The sequence below is a fragment of the Acomys russatus genome, chromosome 17, assembly GCF_903995435.1.
Source record: "Acomys russatus chromosome 17, mAcoRus1.1, whole genome shotgun sequence".
NCBI classification, from domain to species: domain Eukaryota; kingdom Metazoa; phylum Chordata; class Mammalia; order Rodentia; family Muridae; genus Acomys; species Acomys russatus.
The window spans coordinates 15,605,575-15,625,891 of NC_067153.1; the positions used below are offsets into that span (position 1 = coordinate 15,605,575).

The 20,317-nt window shown below is 42.0% G+C and overlaps 2 pseudogenes; one reads left to right on the top strand and one right to left on the bottom strand.

The window, feature by feature from the left end:
- Nucleotides 1–13,095: 13,095 nt before the first annotated feature.
- Nucleotides 13,096–18,405, bottom strand: LOC127201794 (TOX high mobility group box family member 4-like; annotated as a pseudogene).
- Nucleotides 18,406–18,749: 344 nt separating this feature from the next.
- Nucleotides 18,750–19,797, top strand: LOC127201837 (actin-related protein 2/3 complex subunit 1B-like; annotated as a pseudogene).
- Nucleotides 19,798–20,317: the final 520 nt, after the last annotated feature.

Consider the following 20,317-nt stretch of genomic DNA (forward strand, 5'->3'; position numbering starts at 1 on the left):
CAACTCTGTTTTCTCTTCACTTTCACCCCAGTCTTGCATAGGCGTGCATATTCATCTTTGTTATAATGAATCAGGGTCAATCAGAAGTGAAATACCTTGCCCACTGCAGAATTCCTGTTGGGGTTTTTCTGGACAGGATGGGAGGAGAGAAGAAAAGAAAAAGGAAACAGGATTAACTTCTCAGGCACATGAAGTGTAACACTGTTGAGAGATGATATTGTCTAGATGGTTCTACAGAGACCTGCCAAAAATAAGATTGGAGGTAATAGGGATGGACAGGGCTTATCCAGACAGTCACTTCATGTTGCTCACTAGATAAAATGGTTCCCTGAGATGTGCTTTACAGTTATTTGTTCAGATTTCTATGATCTTACCAGATTGCTCCTGGGTAGAAAATAGCTTGCCTTTTCCAAGCCCTGACTTAATTCAGCCTCGTTAATTCCTTTGTAGCCTATATGAATCCCAGAGGGAAACGTAATTATCTAACTATCTCATTCGGTGCCTGGTTTCCCCAGGATGGTCAGGGATGCTGTACTTAATGACTTCTGGTGGTGCAGATGCCAGGAGAAAATATTTCACTTCTTATAGAAACTGAGCTTCAGCAAAGAATCAAACCTCTTCCAACTGTGTTTCTAAGAATGGTCTGTTATACCAGCTCTGTGTTTCTCTGAGAGCAAACAGTCCAGAGATTAGGGTTGACACAGGTGGAGAGTATCAGTAAGGGCTTGTTGGGACAATGGTTTCTAGCAAAGGCTAGCTGTCTAACAGGATTGCTCTTCCTCGTATTCACAGACATTTTCAAATTATCAAATACAAATTCTTAGTCTTCATTTGATGTATCAATCAAACAAACCAAAACAGACATGCTGACCTAATTTTGACTGATGGCTGACATTGTAAATGTGCATTTGTTCCATATTAGACGAAGATCAAAGATAAGTAAATCCTTTCACCCCTCTGTGTTCCTGTTAGCTCTCCTCTGTAGTAGAAGGACACAACACACTTGCAAGGGCAGACTTGGGGTTCAGGTCCAGTTATGCCCTATATTTGCTAGGTAACCTCTGAAAGTTAATCATTATCAGTATTGCCTGTGGTGAATTAGGTATCACAAAAGTACCAACCTCATGGGAGTTTGACAAGGAACAAATGCATGACTATTTACAAAGTATTAAAAATAATACCTAATTCCTGGTAGATGTGCCATAAACATATGCTACCTTAAAAGTTAAATGTATGGTATGGACTTGAGGTAAAGAACTTTTTGTACAAGTCTGAGAGCCTGAGTTTGGATTCCCAGAACCTATGAAGAGCATCTGTAATCTCATCACTCCTACTGTGAGATGGGAGACAGAGACAAGATGCTTCTCAGAAGCTTGAAGGTCAGCTTAAAGCAGCAAACAAGAGACCTTGTTTCAAATAAGGTGGGAGGCCAGTGTCACCTGCACAAACACACACACACAGACACATGCACACAATCATACACATATACACACAAATACATACATATGGACATACATAATGTACACACACATATATACATACACACACCCACACATACACATACAGATACATACACAGAGGTACACACATGTGCATACACACACATATATAAATAACAAAATCCCAAGCGTCTCCATTTAAGGCTTGTTTCAGATTAAGGTGCAGATTGCCATCTCCCTGGATATCTAGTTGCCTAACCATTGCTTGCTTCACTATTTCCTCTTTCCTGAACTCCCATAATTCTTTGGGAAAACAGCTTCACTCGTCTCATACACAACATAAGAGCATGATCAGAGGCCACACTATAAGTCAAGGTCAGGAAAATGGATCCTTAAGTGAACTTTTAAAGAACACCTTAGAAGAAAATTGTTTAGTTTTAGTGAACTTGAAAACTGCCATGGCAGCTTTAAAAAAAAAAATCAGGTCCACGCCATGGCATTTCTGATCTATACTATTGCAAAATCCAGATCAGAAATGATTTTCTTTCATCTCTATTGGAAAACTCATTTTGTTATGCTTCCTACGAGGAATAGAAACCTAAAATAAAAAATCTAGACACATTAGTTTTCTGGAGGCTACAGGAATCTTTTTCATTGGTAAGGCAAAGTACGAAGATTTTTGTCTTCATCCGGGGTTTACTTTTACAGTGAGTTCTGAAAGTCCTCTTTTCAGGAAAATGAACTAAGACTTTGAGGGATTAGCTGAGGTTCTTGCAAAGTGTGGTGCTGCACAGGCATAGGTGGTTTGAAATCTTGGTCCACAGTTCATGCCTCTGTTTGGGGTGCTATGGAACCTTTAGGAGGTGGAGCTTGGCTGGAGGAAGTATATCATTAAAAGCAGGGCTTGAGAACTATGGCCTCACCCCAGTTACCGTTCACTGTCAGCTTCACATATGCAGAGCGATGTGGTCTCTCAGCTCCCTGTTCCATGGGACTTTTGGATGCCTCCCCCAACCCCCACTCTGGAATCATAAGCCAAAGCCAGCCAGCCTTCAGTGGCGCTGCTTTATCATTTGTGTGTACATGTTCATGTGAGTGTTTGCACATACATGCAAGTAGAATGTGCACATGAATGTGTACACAAGTGGAAGGCAGACCCTGATGGCTGGTGTTTTCCTCAAATGTTTGAGGGAAACTTCTCTTTTTGACACAGGGTCTCTCATTCAACCCGAAGCTCCTCAGTTAGGCAGGTCTTGCTAGCTAATGAATTCCTGGGATGCACTGGTCTCTGCACACACACACAATCCAACTCCATACCTCAGGATCGTGCCCAGTGTTTGCATTGGCGCTGGAAATCTTCACGTCCTTAGGTTTGTTTAACAGATATTTTAATATTTAAGCCATTTCTCAAAGTCCCTCATTTCTGGTTCTGATCTTCAACTATCAAAGCTTTAGGGGGAAATTCTTGCCCCTTCTTCACTGACTCTCTACTAATAGATGAACCCACCAGGTTGAAAGGCTTTGTATAATATATATATATATATTCCTCTTACTGGCTGGCATGTTTATTGATGGTATTCACATCAGAATGCAAATTCTGAGGTGGCAGGATTTTGAACCTTATGCAACTCTGTATCATCGGAGCCTAAACAGCAGGAGAATTTGGTACTTGGAACTGGGTACAAACTAAATATTTGAAAAGGAACAAAAAGTTCATTTTCAATAAAGCACATTTGCCTCAATGTGCGTTGCTTCTGACATCAGCAATGGAGACCCAGGTTTCTCCATCAGTGCATTTGGCATGTGTGATGATTCTCTGTGGGGTTGTTCTGTGCACTGAAGATGTTTAAAAGCATCGTTGGCGTCTACCTTCTAAATATCAGTGTGACAACAGCAACAACAAATGCCTTCAAGCATTTCTAAATGTATTGTACAGGGCAAAATAACCCTTCTGATAATGACTAAGGCACTAGAAAACCAGTTTACTAGAAATAAAAGATCAGGGTTCTATTTTCAGCTCTGTGAATTCTTATCTCAGAAATTGGATGATAATATTAATTACCTTTGTAAGCTTCCTCTAGGCATCAAGGGTTTGAACAATGCAGCTACAATGAGTTAAGATGTATTTGTGAAGATTAAATGCATCCCCCACCACCACTCCCAAATAACCAGTATAAGGGTCCAGTGAACATCTACTTCCCTCTTGTCTTTTGGGCAGACCAGCCTAATGGGGTCATGGTCCCATTTCTAGTTGCAAGGCTCATTTCTTTGATTTCTGTTTCAAATTTCTACTCCTGGAATTTGTCAAGGTCTTGGATACTCATGTTGTCTGTCCCTAATACCCGGGTCAGCTCCTGTCTTCTGACCAACAGTATACAACCGTCCTTATAGCTACTAGATATTTTTCAATTCTGAATTCACTATCTTGGGCACTGCACCTCCATCCGGTCTATTTTCTCCTAGGTGTGTTCCATTCTTGAACCATTTTTAAAAATTAGGCTTTGGTTATATTTTTTATGTAGATTGTTACTGCATAGTCCAGGCTGACTGCAAACTGGTGATCCTACGATCTCAGCCCCTTAAGTGTTGGGATTACAGGTGTTTGCCATCACTCTTGGATTTGAACTGATTGATCTTGCCACCCAGGCTTTAACAAAGCCATAATATGCCTGCATCCACAGCTGTGTGCAAGCAGATTAGCATGCCTGGGAGGAATGTAGTAGTTTCAGTAGCACATAAGAGCATGTGTGCTTGGGCCCTGTGTTTCTTGCCTCATCAATTAGTTGGTAAGTTTAGTTAGATGTTAATGCGGCTTTCCTTTCCCCTTAAGCTGTGCGATACATATAATATTGAAATCCTTGAACTAGGTCATCCTGAAATTCCTTCCCATTTGAAAAGATGGAGGGGGACAGAACTTTTCAAGCAGGTTCTCTCCCTGGTGGCTTCTTTTGTAACAGTGTTGAATGATGGCTAGGGTCCAGGCTTAGAGACCAGAATAAGGACGCGTTGTCCATTGGGGCTTTTTGGCTTTACTTGAAGATCAGTTTTTATGGGGTTTGTGAACAAGAGCACACGGGCACCACACATCTGGCACAGAGCCGGGGAGATAACCTGGGGCGTAGTGTGCTTCCCTTGCGAGCACAAGGACCTGAGCTCTACTCACAGAACTTAGGTTTAAAAAGCCAGCTGAGGCGGTACATGCCTTTAATCCTAGAGCCAGGGAAATGGAGACTGGTGGAACTCTGAGGTTCACTGGCTAGGCGGTCGAGCATGCTTGACAAGCAAGAGTATAGTCTACTTGACAGGCACCAGTCTATTGAAAGACCTTGGTTTTTGGAGGGGGGTTGTTTATTGATTTTATTTTGTTTTTTAGCTTTTATTCTTCTTACATATTACATCTGCAGTTTCCCCTCTGTTTACTCCTCCTAGTCCCACATTCTACCTCCCTTCTCCCCCTTTTTTTCTGTTTCCTTTTAGGAAGAAAGAGAGAAGAGAGAAGAGTGGGTGGGGGGGGACTCTCCTGAGGATATCCAAAGAAAGTGGTCTAATAAATTACAATAGGGCGGTCACAGCTGGATGTGGTGACCCAGTAGGAGGACAATGGTCCCAACCACAGGCCAAAGAGTCAGAGACAGGTCCCACAAAAACTAAGCCTTTACATTTGAGGGCAGACGCACTGAGGCAGTGGTGTTGGAGGAAACTAAAACTTCAGAACATCAAATGAGAAAGAGTAAAACTACTTTTCCTTCTATGGTTCCTCTCCTCAAGCCAGGTTCTCACTGGAATCATTCACATGATTGACATGGCAAGTCCCTGAAATGCCAGCATGCCCCCTCCATGCCAGCCCGTTTCTGTCCTTATGAAGACGAGATAATTTCTGCATGAATATGGGCTAGCTCTCTGGGAAAAGTTCGAATTTCTGATCACAGCCTCTATAGTTCTATGGCCTTTGTTCTCGCCTTCAACTCCAGGCACATCCTCAGTATTCACTCTGTCAATCTCCATTTATTGAAAATCTTTCCAAACTCTCTCTCCCTCCCTCCTCCCCCCCCCTCTATATTTTTTTAGATGTTTGAACAAGCCTATTAAAAAGATTTCATTTCTATTTTTGGCTGGGGGGCGGTGGCAGAAACCCTGCCTTTTCAAGGGTTTTAAGTGACTTGTCTAACACCACACAGTTGGGAAACAAGACCAGCATCTGCACCAAGGAGCTGCACTCTAAGTCACAACTCATTCACTAGCCAGTTACCAATGACAATGGGCAATAGGCACCATAAAGAACAGCTTAGGCTGTCAGCATGGTCAACCTGACCTGGCCTGGGTCTCAGAGGAGACTTTGGCCTTGCAGGATCTGTTTCTCCCACCCCACCCCCATTCGTGGCATGTACACCATCCTCCCATACCAAAGAATTACCGTTTCCTTTTTGTTTGTTTGTTTGTTTGTTTGTTTGTTCAGTTTTGGGGGGGGGTTGGAAGGAATATTTTTACGTCTTAGAAGTCCTGCTACTCTTTACCTGCTTATTTACTAATTTGCCAGGCAATTATTGAGCTTGATACTATGTCAGACCCTTCCAGAGTCTGAGTTCAGAAAGAGAAACAGATGTGATCTCTGCCCTTTGCAGTGATGAGCATGCAAATCAGACCAAGTAGACAAGACACCTGGACCAATGCTGTATGCATAAAAAGGGCCAGGTGAAGAGGAGCGCAGCCTATTCACTCTACAAAACATTCCTACCACTTTCAATAATGAAAATGATTTGTCCCAGTATGTAAAGCTGAAGATCAGCTCTCATCACCAGACCTGCAGTCTAAAAGCCCCTGGTAAATGTTTCTCCCTGCAGTGTGTTCTCCTTTCCGGATGCCTCCCACCCACCTTTCCTTTTCTCTTTCTTTCCTCCTCTCTTCTTTCCTCCATTCCTCCTTCTCACTACACACCTTTCTCCTTCCTCTTTCTTTATCATCACTCAAAGATGATATGTATTTCTATTTTTCTTCCTCCTTGCTAGGCTCTATTTTTGTTACTTACCCTTCAAAATTCAGTTTAGGGTATGCCTGCAGAAACCCCTTCCTGAACCACAAGTTCTCCAAGAAAGTGGAATGGGGTCCTATTCCTTGTCTCCCGCTGAACCCCTTCACTAACTACATACCATGTTTGCTGTTCACTTCTCAATTAAACTGTGCATAAGTGGAAGAGCTCCTATATAGAGTGTGTTACAGTGTTTATACACATAGTAAGTTAATTGATTAGCTGACAGTCATTCTATACATAAGTAAATTAAATTCAAGAAGAAAAAACAGGGAATGCCATATATTTCTGCATAAAGGGAGTACAATTATATAACTTTGATTTTCTTGCAACCCACTTCTATTAGACATTCCAAGTTTTGTAAATCCTGTGATTATGCAAGGAAGCTGCAAGCCTAATTCCTCTTTACATAGTATACTTCGCATGAGCTCAGGATTCTCTGATACATATCCTTACTTAAGACTCATACAGTCTCTGATTTTAGAAACTGCTTTTTATTGTCCTGGTTTTCCAAGGTAGTGAAATCTCTGAATATTTAATTAAGCCCATGGTGATTCATAACACAATACCCATCTCCAAGACTCTTTCAGCCAGGTGTAGTCAAGGGAAGCTGTCATTTCCACGTCTGTCTTTAAAGGCACAAGACAGTCCTGTTACTCACCCATCAGTCCTACTGGATGGAGTCCACTCTACCCATACAGTGCAATCTCCATTTAGACATGAACTATGCTCAGTGGATGGAGGAATGGAGAAGCAAACAGAGCTTGAGTCTTAGAGCTAAGAATGTTCAAGCCCAGACCTAGAAGAAGGAATGCTGGAAACAGACTTAGTGTTGTTTAAGACACTGTTTGCTTTGAGTTTTGGCCTCTGTTACACCCAATGATAAACTAATACTTCCCAGTAAATGAACCCCTTTATTAGAGAAAACGATTGTAGGAGATACGAGGGACTTTAGAAGTAACCTAATCCAGTGTTCTAAAGCCTGTTTGGAGTCAAGATCATGAAATTTGTTTTTCTAGTGAGAGGATCTAACTTCAGGCTGGGCTCCATGCTCCGTAGTTTGAGGCTCCAGTAAAGACTGTTTGGTTGGGCTTTGGAGGTAATTTAGGTTTTTTTTTATAAACGTTCATTTATATACACATGCGTTCATATAGATATTTACAAAAATATTAGTGAATATTTTCTAACATCAGGAACAGGACATCACTCCTGTTATATCTAATTAATTAGTCCTGTATTAAACAACATAAAATGAAAATATGCTTATAGTAAGAAACCAGGGTAAGTACTTAGGGAAAATGGGAAGGTAGCAGAGTAAAGCTATTGAGAATCAAAGAAGTTCTACGTGAAGTCTCATTTCAATTGAGCTAGAAAGAGAAGGAAGAACTGAACATTGAAGTGTAGGAAAAGATGGTTCATTCAAGGCAACTGCTTATGTAAATATTTTAACAGGGAATGGACTAGAATACTAAAGAGCTACCAGGAATGTTAATAAGGTGGAACTGAGTAACTTGAGGTAGAGGTACAGGCTAGGGCGGGATCACATGGCCCCAAGAAGTCTTTTGACTGACTGCTAGCAAATTTGGGCTTCTATCTTAATGAGAATCCATTAAAAGTTCTCTCTGTCTTTCTTTGAAAAAGATGAGTGATGAGGTTATGGATTTTTAACAGGCCACTAGAGGTTGCTTCATAAAAATGAGTTGGGAAGGTACCAGTGGATACAGGAAAACCATGTGAGCGTATATTTATTCATATATGTATCAAGCAAAATTGGGTGATGAAGATGGGATTGAAATGTATTTGGGTGTAAGGTTGATTTCATCTTTATAAGAGATTGGTTAGCCGGGCGTGGTGGCGCACGCCTTTAATCCCAGCACTCGAGGGCAGAGGCAGGCGGATTGCTGTGGGTTCGAGGCCAGCCTGGTCTACAAAGTGAGTCCAGGATGGCCAAGGCTACACAGAGAGACCTTGTCTCGAATCCCCCCCGCCACAAAAAAAAAGAAAGAAAGAAAAAGGAGGCTGGTTATAGGATGAGGATAAAGGGCATGCAAGAGAAGAGCTTTGTCTTTCAAGATCCTCAAAGGAATGGTCTGTGGGATTTACAAAGGGAGCACACGTTTACTCAGAGCTATCCATTTTGGCTGTTCTGACCTGCTCACAGACTTTCTCCAGAATGCAGAAGCCAAGCAAGGTTGAATTCTGCATTCCTTTGGCAAACCAAATCCTCTTCCTATGGAAATGGGTGAGAGTTTCACTTCAGAATAAGGTTAGTAACAATTTCATTATATCCTTTTTGAAGAAAGTGCAACAAATCACTCAGTAATGGAATTTGAAAATACATGCTACAGATCTTGACGCATCCTGATGAGTTTTAAGGGAAGATAACTATTTAGAACTTCAAAGATATGTGAGGACACACTCATTTAATTACTCACAATGACGTCTCTATGGCAATAAATTGCTTACACTCTGGTTCATGCTAATTTCCCCAATAACCATGATGGGTTTTATTATTTTTACTTCAGTTATAGAAAAAGAAGTCTCAGTGGTGTTAAAGTCCCAGTAAGGTCCAATAGGTCCATGGGCAGCATTTGGAAGAAAGCGTGGTGGGACCGTGGCCTCACATCACTCCCTATAGACATCCCAGTTAATTTACTTTTCAAGTCCCTTCCCATCTAGAAGCAAAGGAATACTCAAATATTCCCCCAAAAGTGAAATTCCCTCAGCCACCCTGTGCTCTGAGAGAATAATTATGATTTTTACCCTTTCATGGTAGATTTATTGACCCCAATCGTTTCATCCCTTTTCTTAGACACACACACACACACACACACACACACACACTCCAGTCCAACCTCACAGATCATGTCAGCTGGAACTGCATTGCCCCTCCTAGCAACAGATGTTCGCAGACCCTGGACAGCAAATGCAGCAGCCTATTCTTCCAAAACCTGGCCAACATTTCAGCCCTTTAAACCCCCTATCGCCACCCTACTTTCAGCAGGAAGTAGTTAAGATGATTACTTTGCCCATTATCCATTTATGAAAGGCTGAAATGGTGTGTTCCAGGCCTGAGACAAACAGCTCCAGGCTCCCCCAGCACTCCTCGGTCTCTATCTGCTGCAGGACATGGCTGACATAGCCTGCCCTCTACCTTGAACTTTCAGGGCGGAGCTTTTCCTTCCCCTTCACTATATAATCTGGACATTTTGTTGCTATTGCTTTTTTTTTCCCTCTCTCTCTCTCTTCTCCTTACATGGCAGCCAAAAGCTCCTTCCAATGAACCAACGTTTATATATTTCAACTTACCTTATATAAAAATAATCCAACGTTTCTCATTTTTCAATTATAGGAAAAGGGAAGAATGTTAGAATTCTGCTTCAGTCTGCCTACCTGTGATGTCACTGCCTACCTGGCATAGAGCTGTGGCCCTGTCCAGTATATAAAAGGACAGACCCACCACGTCTTTCTCTCTCTTACTCTTACACCCTTTCTCTCTTCCTTTGTCTCTGTCTCTGTTCTCTCTCTCTCTCTCTCTCTCTCTCTCTGGGGACCCCTCCTCCATTTACTTCTCTCCCTATTTTCATTTAATAAGCCTCATATAATCTAAAAAAAACTTACTTCTTATTCCCTTTAGATCTTTTTAAAGTTAAAATACGATTATATTGTTCCCCTTTCCTCCCCTCCCTTCAACCCCTGCCATGACCCACTCCCTCCCTCTCAGATGCAATATAGATACATAGACATGTATAGATATATACATGCATATACATAAATATATAAATACAACATGCTGAGCACATTTGAAGTTGCTCCTATGCATGTGATTTCTGTGCTGAGCATTTAGTATTGGATAACCAACCAAGGGGCTCATGTCTGAAAAAGACGATTCCTCCTGCTCTCAGCCTTGCCTAGTTACCTGTTGTTCTTTGTCCAGATGGGAGACCCTGTGAGATTTACCCCTTCCACATTAGCATACTCATTGTTGTTATACTTGCTCTGGTCTTTTTTAGGAAACCATATTGTTGAGGGATCGTGGGTGAGGGAAAATTCCTTGTCATTTCTGGGAGACATAATCTCATCAGCTTTACTGGTCCTCTGGCTCTGCAATCTGTCCCCTCTCTTTCTTGATGTTCCCTGAGCTTTGCATACAGCCTTGTAGATGAATCTATTAGGGACAGTCATCCCATAATCAATATTCTCTACTTTTTGAGCAGTTGTGGTTCTCTCTAATGGATTCTGTCTGCTGCAAAGAGGAGCTTCTCTGATGAGGGGTGAGAGCTACACTACTTATTGCAAGGAGGCCTTGCTCCCTCACCTATCCACTCTGTCTGCTGACTACACCTTAAAGTGACACCTCACCTGGCTTCCCTCAGAGCAAGTGGAACAGAGCAAATAAAAGCTGAAGACAATTTTATATCCTCCCCTTGGAAGTCACACACCAGCACTTCTTCATTAGCCTGGTAACAGCCAGTCAAGAATGGAGGCAGGTCACTGACCACGGGGCAAACTGTAGCCGTCAAATGGCTGCAGTGTCTGCTGGTAGATGGATTGAACTGGAACTACTCAGCTGAGCCACCCCCAATGTTGCTGATCCCCATAAGTTATAGAATAAGTTTGCTCTTTTAAGCACATAGTTCTGCGGTGAATTCTTAGGCAACAATACATAACTAATACAGCCATTTTTCCAAGCCCCCAAGGCATAATACTGCTTCAGCAGTTTACAGTAATCACGTTGGAAACAATTATAAATATGTTTATCACCTTTACAGTTCATAAACAGTTTTCTTCCTTATGCTTATTTCACAGAAGAATCATTCTCATCCCTCCACAATTTGCTGCCTTCCCTAGCAGTAGTAAAACTCCCTCCCAGGGATGAGCTTCTGCTGGCTCTCAGCACAGGATGTTAGAAAGTATGGTCTTTAAATTCAGGGAGATTGGATTATTTTAACTGATGCAAATTTCTGTACACAGATTGCTGCAGGTACAAATCAATGACATTTTGCAATTGCTTACCCCCTTCTATCAAAAATATCAGTGAGAACGAGAGCATTTCAGCCACCTTGGAAAGTTCTTATCTGGAATTCTCTGCCCAACTCCAGCTATCCTGGAAGCAGTCAGTGTTCCGACATCAATAACCACAAATCAGTGCGGCTGTTCTTGAAGTTTGTTTCCGTGAATATGAACATCCTGCTCATGTTACATAGCTCGGCATGAGCTCTGTCTGGCTACTTTCACTAAATGCAGTATTGTTTTACAAAATGGATTAATGGTTTTTAATTTTATGCTTATGGAATTTTGTCTGGGTGTATTCACGTGTTCTTCAGGCATATCTGGTGCCCACAGAGGCCAGATGAGGAACTGAAGCTATGGATGGCCGTAAGCCACCGTGTGACCGCTGGGAACTGAACCTAGGTCCTCTGTAAGCTCAACAGTCACTCCTAACCAGTGATTGATCTCTCAAGACGCCTCAGTGCAGCATTTTAAAGATCCACTCATGTTGCTGTGGGTACCAGCCTATCCAGAAGGCACACCTTGTTTACTGGAATTTCATTCGATAAAGTGCTGTCTCATTCTTTCACATTTTCTGTTGGCGGCCTACAGGTTAATTCTAGACCGGCTATCTACTTGAGCTATAATAAATATTCCTGGGCAAGCCTTTTCTTGGACATATCTTTCTTTTTTTTTGTTTTGTTTTATTTTAATAATTTATTCTTATTACATCTCAGTAGTTATCCCATCCCTTGTATCCTCCCATTCCTCCCTCCCTCCCATTTTCCCCTTACTCCCCTCCCCTATGACTGTGACTGAGGGGGACTTCCTCCCCCTGTATATGCTCATAGGGTATCACGTCTCTTCTTGGTAGCCTGCTATCCTTCCTCTGAGCACCAGCCAAGGACAATATCTTTCTTTTTTCTTTCTTCTTCTTTCTTTTTCGAGAATTTCACACCATGTATTTTTATCATATTTACATTCCAGCACCAATTTTGCTTCCAACCCCTGCTTGCTTACTTACCCAACTTTGTATCCCTTAAAAGCAACATGAAAATGGAGCCCAGTTAATGATGCTCATATGTTTCTCTGTGTGTAGCCTTGGCTGTCTTGGGCTTGCTTTGTAGACTAGGCTGGCCTCAGACTCACAGAGATCCACCTGCCTCTGCCTCAATGAGTGCTGGGATTACAGGTGTGTGCCACTGTGCCTGGCAAACCTTGGTTCTTAAGGAGCTATATAGATTGATAATAGTTTTCCTTTAAAGTGATATTATATTTTAAATCAGTATTTTCAGTCTTTTTTAAAACTCATTTTTTAATTTGGGATTAAGACCAGCGCACTTTACCATTGAGCTGTACCCCCACACCTCCCTTATGCCAGTGCTGTTTTCCCCTAGGATGAAAGCTAAGTGCTCTCCCATCATTTTAATTACATTTAAATTACATTTAAAGCAAGTTTCTGACAATTTTTACCAACATGTTTCTAATAGTCCCCTATGATTTGCTTCCATATCCTCTTCACCTTTCCTTGTGTGATTAACCAGTAAATGCACTGGCTCTGCTACATGGTCTTGCCTCGGCTAATAAAAGAAAACAAAGGCAGGGGAATAAAGGACCATGTGTAGAAGTCAGGAACTATCAGACACCCGGATTGGGTTTTAACAGCCAGCTCTTGGATTTGTATACAGCAGATGCATCCTCAGTGGTTTGGAGAAGAGGAAAGGCTACTTCGTAAACATCAGAATTTGGATTTTCAGAGGCCATCCAGGCCAAGAATACACCCCTGCAGTGCTTCTCCACACTCATTGCTACAGTTCTCACTGTCCCAGGCCTGGGACCTCATGTGGTTGGGCTGGGGTGAGAGTGTCATAGTGGACCAACTCTCCAAGTCAATATTCATCTGAAGAGACTCCAACTCAGAAACCAGTCACTATCTCACAGATAGTCTTGGAAGTTGCCTCTGTCCTGTGGGCATCAGGGCTGCAGTCCATAGGCTGCTCAAGATCCCACTCTCTACAATTGGAAGGACCGTGCAGTTTGCATATGCATATGCACAGTCTTAGTCTGCAGGGGAGGTGGCTGTTGTTGTAAGTTGAGTCTAACACTCTGAGGTGGAGAATGTTGTATGGCCTGAAGTGGAAGAGGTTGCCGCAGAATGGTGACTTGCTGTTGACTTGAGCTCTGAGCTATCTGTGACCATGGAAGAGGCTGCCGTCAGGGTAGAGGCCGTTGCATAGAAGTAGCATCAGCTGCTGCCGCCTGCAACACTGACAGAGTGACAATCTGGGCCTGTTGGCTGGGCTGGATGGTATTTGTATTTGTTTCGTCTAGTGAAGCCCAGGCAGGTGACCACTGTGTCTGGGATAACACTAGCCATTTCTCCTTGAGACGTGGTAAGAGAAGAGATAATTAACATGGTAATCAACATGGGAATATTGGGCTGATCTTGGGATGCCTAGTTTGGCATTTAAGATGGAAGCTTGGAATTAACTACAATGTAAGGGGACAGTGCAGGCGGCTTCACCTGTCCCTTGCTGACAGCCTGCGTGTCGTGAAAGAGTAATGCATACACATAGACTGGCTTCTGAGGTTCATTGGGGTTTGTCTTTTTTCTCTTCTTTGGAGCCCATTGCTTTTTTCCTGTTTCCACTACCACTATTTTCTGGCTAGAAGTTGTCTTTGGATACCATCGACGCCATTCTTGTGAAGGAATTTGTAGGCAAAGGAGTAGTCAAAAGATGATACTGAGGCTGGTGCTACCTCCTAAGCTCAGACCAAGAGGGGACTCAGTCTGATTGATCAGAAGTGCTCACATGACTGTGTCCCATTAAGTCAGGTGTCATGCCCGTCATTGGTACATCAACTGTAACAGGTGGATTAGCACTACACTGGGGTCCTGTAGAATGGTCCAGATACACAGTAAAGCCCCATATAGGAGCTCCCCCATCCTGTTCCATCAAACCTTGGGTCATGTCTATCCAATATCTGGACCCCTATTGAGCTGAAAAATGGCTACTATGTGAAGATGAGGGGTCTGTCAGGTCATCAAAGTGGCAAACCATATCCAAGACAGCCAGGAAGGGATCAGAATCCAAGATGTAAGTGGGATTTCAAATTTCCTATCAGCCAAACCTTGGTTTTGGTTCACGTCTCAGCCCCTGACTGGAAAGGGCACAGGGATCATCAGATGATTGTCACTTCCTCTGGGGAACTCCATCTTCACACCTTCCTCAGATGTATTTGTGATAGCTGTTTCAAAGCCTCTGCCTTCAAATTTCAGTGTTTATGATCTCTTGTGGTCAGTATTCACTGATCTAATTTTCTACAGATCATAGCTTACTCTTACTGCTTCCTTTGATGTCTAACAATTTCTAATTGATTCTTTTAATTTTTTGAGAATTTCATGCATGAGTAGTGTATTTACACCATTTCTACTTGTTCTCTCCTCTTATGTCCCCCACTGCCTCTCAAATTCATTACCTCTTCTTTAATTATTTTTCATATATATGTATACATTTAAAAATACATGCTTATATTAGACCATTTACTGTGCTTTTGTGTACATGTGCTGACTGCTTGGGACAAGATAGCCTATTAGGGGGTCTCATCCCTAGAGAAAATTGGTTCTCCCTTCTCTCAGCAGCCACCGATTGCCTGTAGCTCTTCATTAAGGAGTGGGACCTTGTGAAATTTCCTGTCCCTTTAGGCATGTCTACTAGTCCTGTTTTTATGCAGGTTTGTTTAAACAACAATACTGTAGAGAGTTCACTGGCACAGCTTCCCGGTCATGTCTAGAAGACAGGATTTCACAGAAGGCATCCTGGTGCTCTGGCTATTATAGTCGTTATATTAAATATATATTATAGTCTTTCCAGAACTTTCACTATAGAAGTTGTGTTGTGGATCTGTCAGTTGGGGTTGGGCGCCTCACAGTTGCTTGCTTATTCTCTGCATACAGGCTAGTTGTAGAGCTCTGTAATAGTCTCTACTTGTTGCCCAAAGCAGCTTCTTTGATAAGCTACCCTTATCTGTGGCCATTGTGTGGCAGGCCTTCCCTAGGGGTATTCAATATACTCATGCCTACCTCCTCCAGAAAGAGAACTCATGACACACCCAAGTAATGATTATACCAATATCCAATCAGACTGATTAATGAGATTTTATTGGTGTTTCTAAGAGGGATATGGGTGAGGGGTAGCTCAAAAGTGATGACCCGAAAGCATCTGCATCTCGGAAACCCCCAGCCCATCACATGTTAAGACTCATGAGAGCTATGATCCTGCAATCCTGGATCTTTCTATAGATCTTGCAGATAGTTTCATGGCTCAAATATCTTTTCTTTCTCTCTGCAGTTTCGAGTGCTCAGTGTCTCCTCTCAAGCAATCTTACTCATTTCTGCATCCCCAGAAAATTGCCTTTTTTTCATCACCTCAGGCTTATGAGCTCCCCCTCCCTCATGGAAGATATGTTCCAATTTAGAGGAAACTGTCATATAATTGTGTGTATGAGGATAAGTATTTAGAACACTGTAATTATATTTGTTTAAGAAAATTGCAGAGGTAAGTTCTTCTCTAGGATCTATGACCCCTCTAGCAGTGGGTAATTGGCTAGGTGTACAGTACCAGGCATGAATTCCTGGTTACTAAGGGCCTTCAGTACAATTTAACAGCTCTTAGCTTCCCCTAATTGCAGCACTAGGGATACCCTGATGGGCCAATCACTGTTGTGTCCCTTGGTTTTACAGCTGGGTAGGTCTATTGACTGTTTTGTCCTTCGGAAGCTTGCATAGTACCTTCAGATGCTCTGAGAGCTAGTCATCAGAAAGGAGCATTGCAGGTCAGTTCCAGCATGATTCCTCCAAGTTCTGTGTCTGAAGTAGCTGGTGTCTGCAGAGATAGGTTTTTACCTTCAAGTTCTAGGAAGCAACCGAATGTAATGGCAAGATCTTATACGCTCTGGGAGTTCCTTCAACTCCAGTGACCAACAACTTGAAGGAAGGTTTCTGAAACTTGCTAGAAGGTTGTTGCTAGTCTGTAGTTCTTGTGGGGAACAATATAACCCCAGATGGCATAACTCAATTTTTAAAAACATATAAACTATATATAAACTTTGTATATAAATTACATATAATTTATGTATCTAAAATAAATTAGCCATGAGTGTATTTCAGAGTAAGTTTATAAAATAACGTGATTATATCTTTCCAAACAAACATCATTAGTGTATATCTATACTTTTCTCATCTTTTTATAGATTATCCTTATTACCCTCACTACCCATCCCCAGTTAAAATCTCCCCCACTTTTCCATTTTCTCCATCAAAATACTGGGGTCTTATTTGAAAACATACAAAAAAGATTAGCATAACCTCAGTACAAGGACATTATTAATGCATTCTGAACATCTGAAAAATATATGATTGGGAATATGAATCATAATATATACCTTTAAGAGGTATTAAATTCTTTTCTGACGGCATTATATGAGTGGCAGATCCTCTCAACTTTCCGTGATTTGTTTTATACTTTCCTTTTTTAACAATTAATCTATTGTGTTTTGTTTTGTTTTCCCCTTCTGTTTTTTCAAATTTTTGCTTATGTTTGAAATTATAATAATTTACTTATAATATTTACAATAATTAATTATAATACTTACAAATGTAATTACAATAATAATTTAATTACAATATTTCTCCTTTTTATTTCCTCCCACCAAACCCTCTGATATAGCCATTCTGCTTCCATTAAAATGGATGACATATTTTTATACTAATTGTTATTGCACGCATACATGTATTTACATATGTACATACACATACATATAATATATATTTCTAAAGGTTAATTGTTGAGTCCATATCGTGTTACTTGTATGTATGTTTTCAGGGCTGGCCATTCGTCACTGAAGAGTAAATTGGTGTGCTCTTCCCTGGGCAAGTGCACCTCTCCGAGCTTTATTCCGTTGTCTATAGTTTTGTATAGATTTGATGTTTCCTGTGCTTTTTCTATCCACTTGGGCACATTTGTTTGTGTCATTGTTATGAAGCTCATGTTTGAAAGGCCATGTGGTGAAACTTTATGGATATAGCCTCTGGTGTTATTGGAGGAGACAATTTCAGAGCAAACTCCTGGTTCTCTGGGTCTTACAATCTTTCTGTCTCATTTCCCACAGTGCTCCCTGAGCCTTAGGTATGGCAGTGTTGTATAGATGTGTCAATTAGGATCGGGTGCCACAATTCTGCATTTTGATTGGTTGCAAGTTTTTGTTCTTAGTTTGTTTGTTTGTTTGTTTTTGTAAAAGTCTATGTGTGTGGCAAAGAGAAGTTTCCTTGACCAGGGGTGAAGCCCACATTTATATGTGGCATAAGTACAAATGTTGGTTGATTGCTGTTCGGTCTTATTCTGGTTTAGTAAATTAGTGGTTGTTACTGAAAACATACACAAAAGCAACAATTCTATGGACTGAGAATGTTATAGTTAAGAATATATATGCATATACACATACATAATTACATGCAATAGCAATTAATGAAAAAGGGGATGAAATTGAAAGAAATCAAGGAGGACATAGGGTAGGGTTTAGAGTGAGGAAAGGGGAAGGAAAATGATGTAATTAATATAATTAATATAATGTTTTAACTAAAATGAAAAGATTTATTTTTCTATTTATTAGAAAATGTTTTACAGTGTGTGTGTGTGTGTGTGTGTGTGTGTGTGTGTGTGTGTGTGTTTTATCATGCCTACCCTCTTTCACAGCTCTTTCTAGATCTACTACCTTCCCTACCCATCCTCTTAAAAAAAATGTCAAGTACAATTTGTGCTACCCACATACTCTTGGATGTGAGCCTTCAACTGGAGTATTGTTGACTTACTAGGGAATTTACCCTTAAAGAAAAGTGACTCTCCCATACCTACCTTCCAGTCTCAGTGCTGGAATTTTGTCTTCCATTGCCTTGTACAGACCTAGTGCATGAAGTCATGATGTGCGTTCATATGTATAATTGCCTCGCTGTGTCTGGAATATACCATTGCCTTGTCTTCTTCTGCTTCTAGCTCTTACGGTCTTTATGTCTCCTCCTTCCCAAAGATCACTGAGTCCCATTTAGGGCTGAGCATTCTATAGTCTCTTAGTCATGTACCTTGGCCACTTGTGGCTCTTTGTGTTAATCATCATCTACTGTAAGAAGAAGCTCCACAGTGGCTTTGGTGCTATGTGGGTCTCAGAGCTGATTCCACGCATTGATTGTCCAGAGCCTGCAGTGGGGCACCCCTAGGTTCAGGAGACAGGTGACTATGGCCTACCACAGCTTCTTGATGGAGCTCATCAGCTGCCATGCCTGGTACAAGGACCATACACAGATCACCATCTGTCCCAACAGCCAGAAAGTGCACATCTATGCCAAGTGGGACAAGGTGCACAGATTGGGCCCCTGAGAGTAGCCACATTGTGACCTGTAGCACAGACCACAATGCCTATGTGTGGGCGCTGAAGGGCCACACGTGGAAACCCATGTGGTCATCCTTCAGATCAACTGAGCCACCTGCTGCATACTCTTGGCCTCCAGTGAGATTAAGCTCCAGTGTCCTCCCCATCTGTTATTTTGAGCAGGAGAATGACTGGTGCGTGTACAGATGCATCATTAAGGCCATCTGCTCCACTGTCCTCAGCCTCAACTGTCATCCCAACAACGTACTCTTGGCTGTAGGCTCCTGTGATTTCAAACGCTGGATCTTCTCTGCCTAGATCAAGGAGGTGGAGGAACAGCCATCCCCTACACCATGGGGCTCCAAGATGCTTTTGGGGACCTGATGTTCAAATCAGGCAGCACCTGTGGCTGGGTGCATGGTGTCTGCTTCTCTGCCAATGGGAGCTGAGTAGCTTGGGACAGCCATGATAGCACTGTGTGCCTGGTAGACAATAAAATAGCTGTCGTAACCCTAGCCTCTGAAACCTTGCCACTTCTGGCCATCACCTTCATCACAGAAAATAGTCTAGTGGCAGTGGGCCACAACTGATTCCTGGTGCTGTTTACCTATGACAAGGCTGTGGAAATGTTGTGCTTTGGGGGCTGGCTGTATATGCCCAAGCAGAGCTCCCAGCATGGACTCATAGCCCAAGAGCATTTCCAGAACCTCGACAGGAAGGCTAGCTCTGAGTGTGACATAGCCATGGGTGCTGGCCTGGACTCACCGCACAAGAGCAGCATCAGCCAAATCTCAGTTCTAAGCGGGGGAAAAGGCCAAGTGCTGGAAGTTCTGCACTACTGGCATGGATGGTGGCGTGAGCATCTAGGATGTGAAAAGCTTGGAGTCAGCCTTGAAGGATCTGAAGATCAAATGAGCTGTGAGGAGTGCTGCCCTCATTCCAGTTTCTGGGAAAGACTGTAAAGGGTATTGGTGAAGCTAAGGGTTGTTTTGACAAATGCTTCTAGGGTAGAGAGAACAGGTCTGCATAGAGGTGTTCTCCAAGGAGGGGAGGATGCAGGTGGGAAACTTTCCTACCTACTTAAGGAAAAATTATCTTTTAAAGCAATGCTTTTATTTTATTGCAAACCAAACAAAAACCCAAAGCACAATGCCAGTCATGAATTGCTTCAAACAAGAGGTAATAAACATGCCAACTGTAAGGAGGAAACGAAGAAGAAGAAGAAGAAGAAGAAGAAGAAAGAAGAAGAAGAAGAAGAAGAAGAAGAAGAAGAAGAAGAAGAAGAAGAAGAAGAAGCAGCTTCTGTGATGAGGGTTGAGAGATACAGTGTCTTATGGATATAATAAGTCATTAGAAGTCAAATTACAAGCTATGGTTGCTTAGCAGAATTGTAGTAGTGGTCCTCCCTTTGGACCTATGACCAGTCTGATGACAG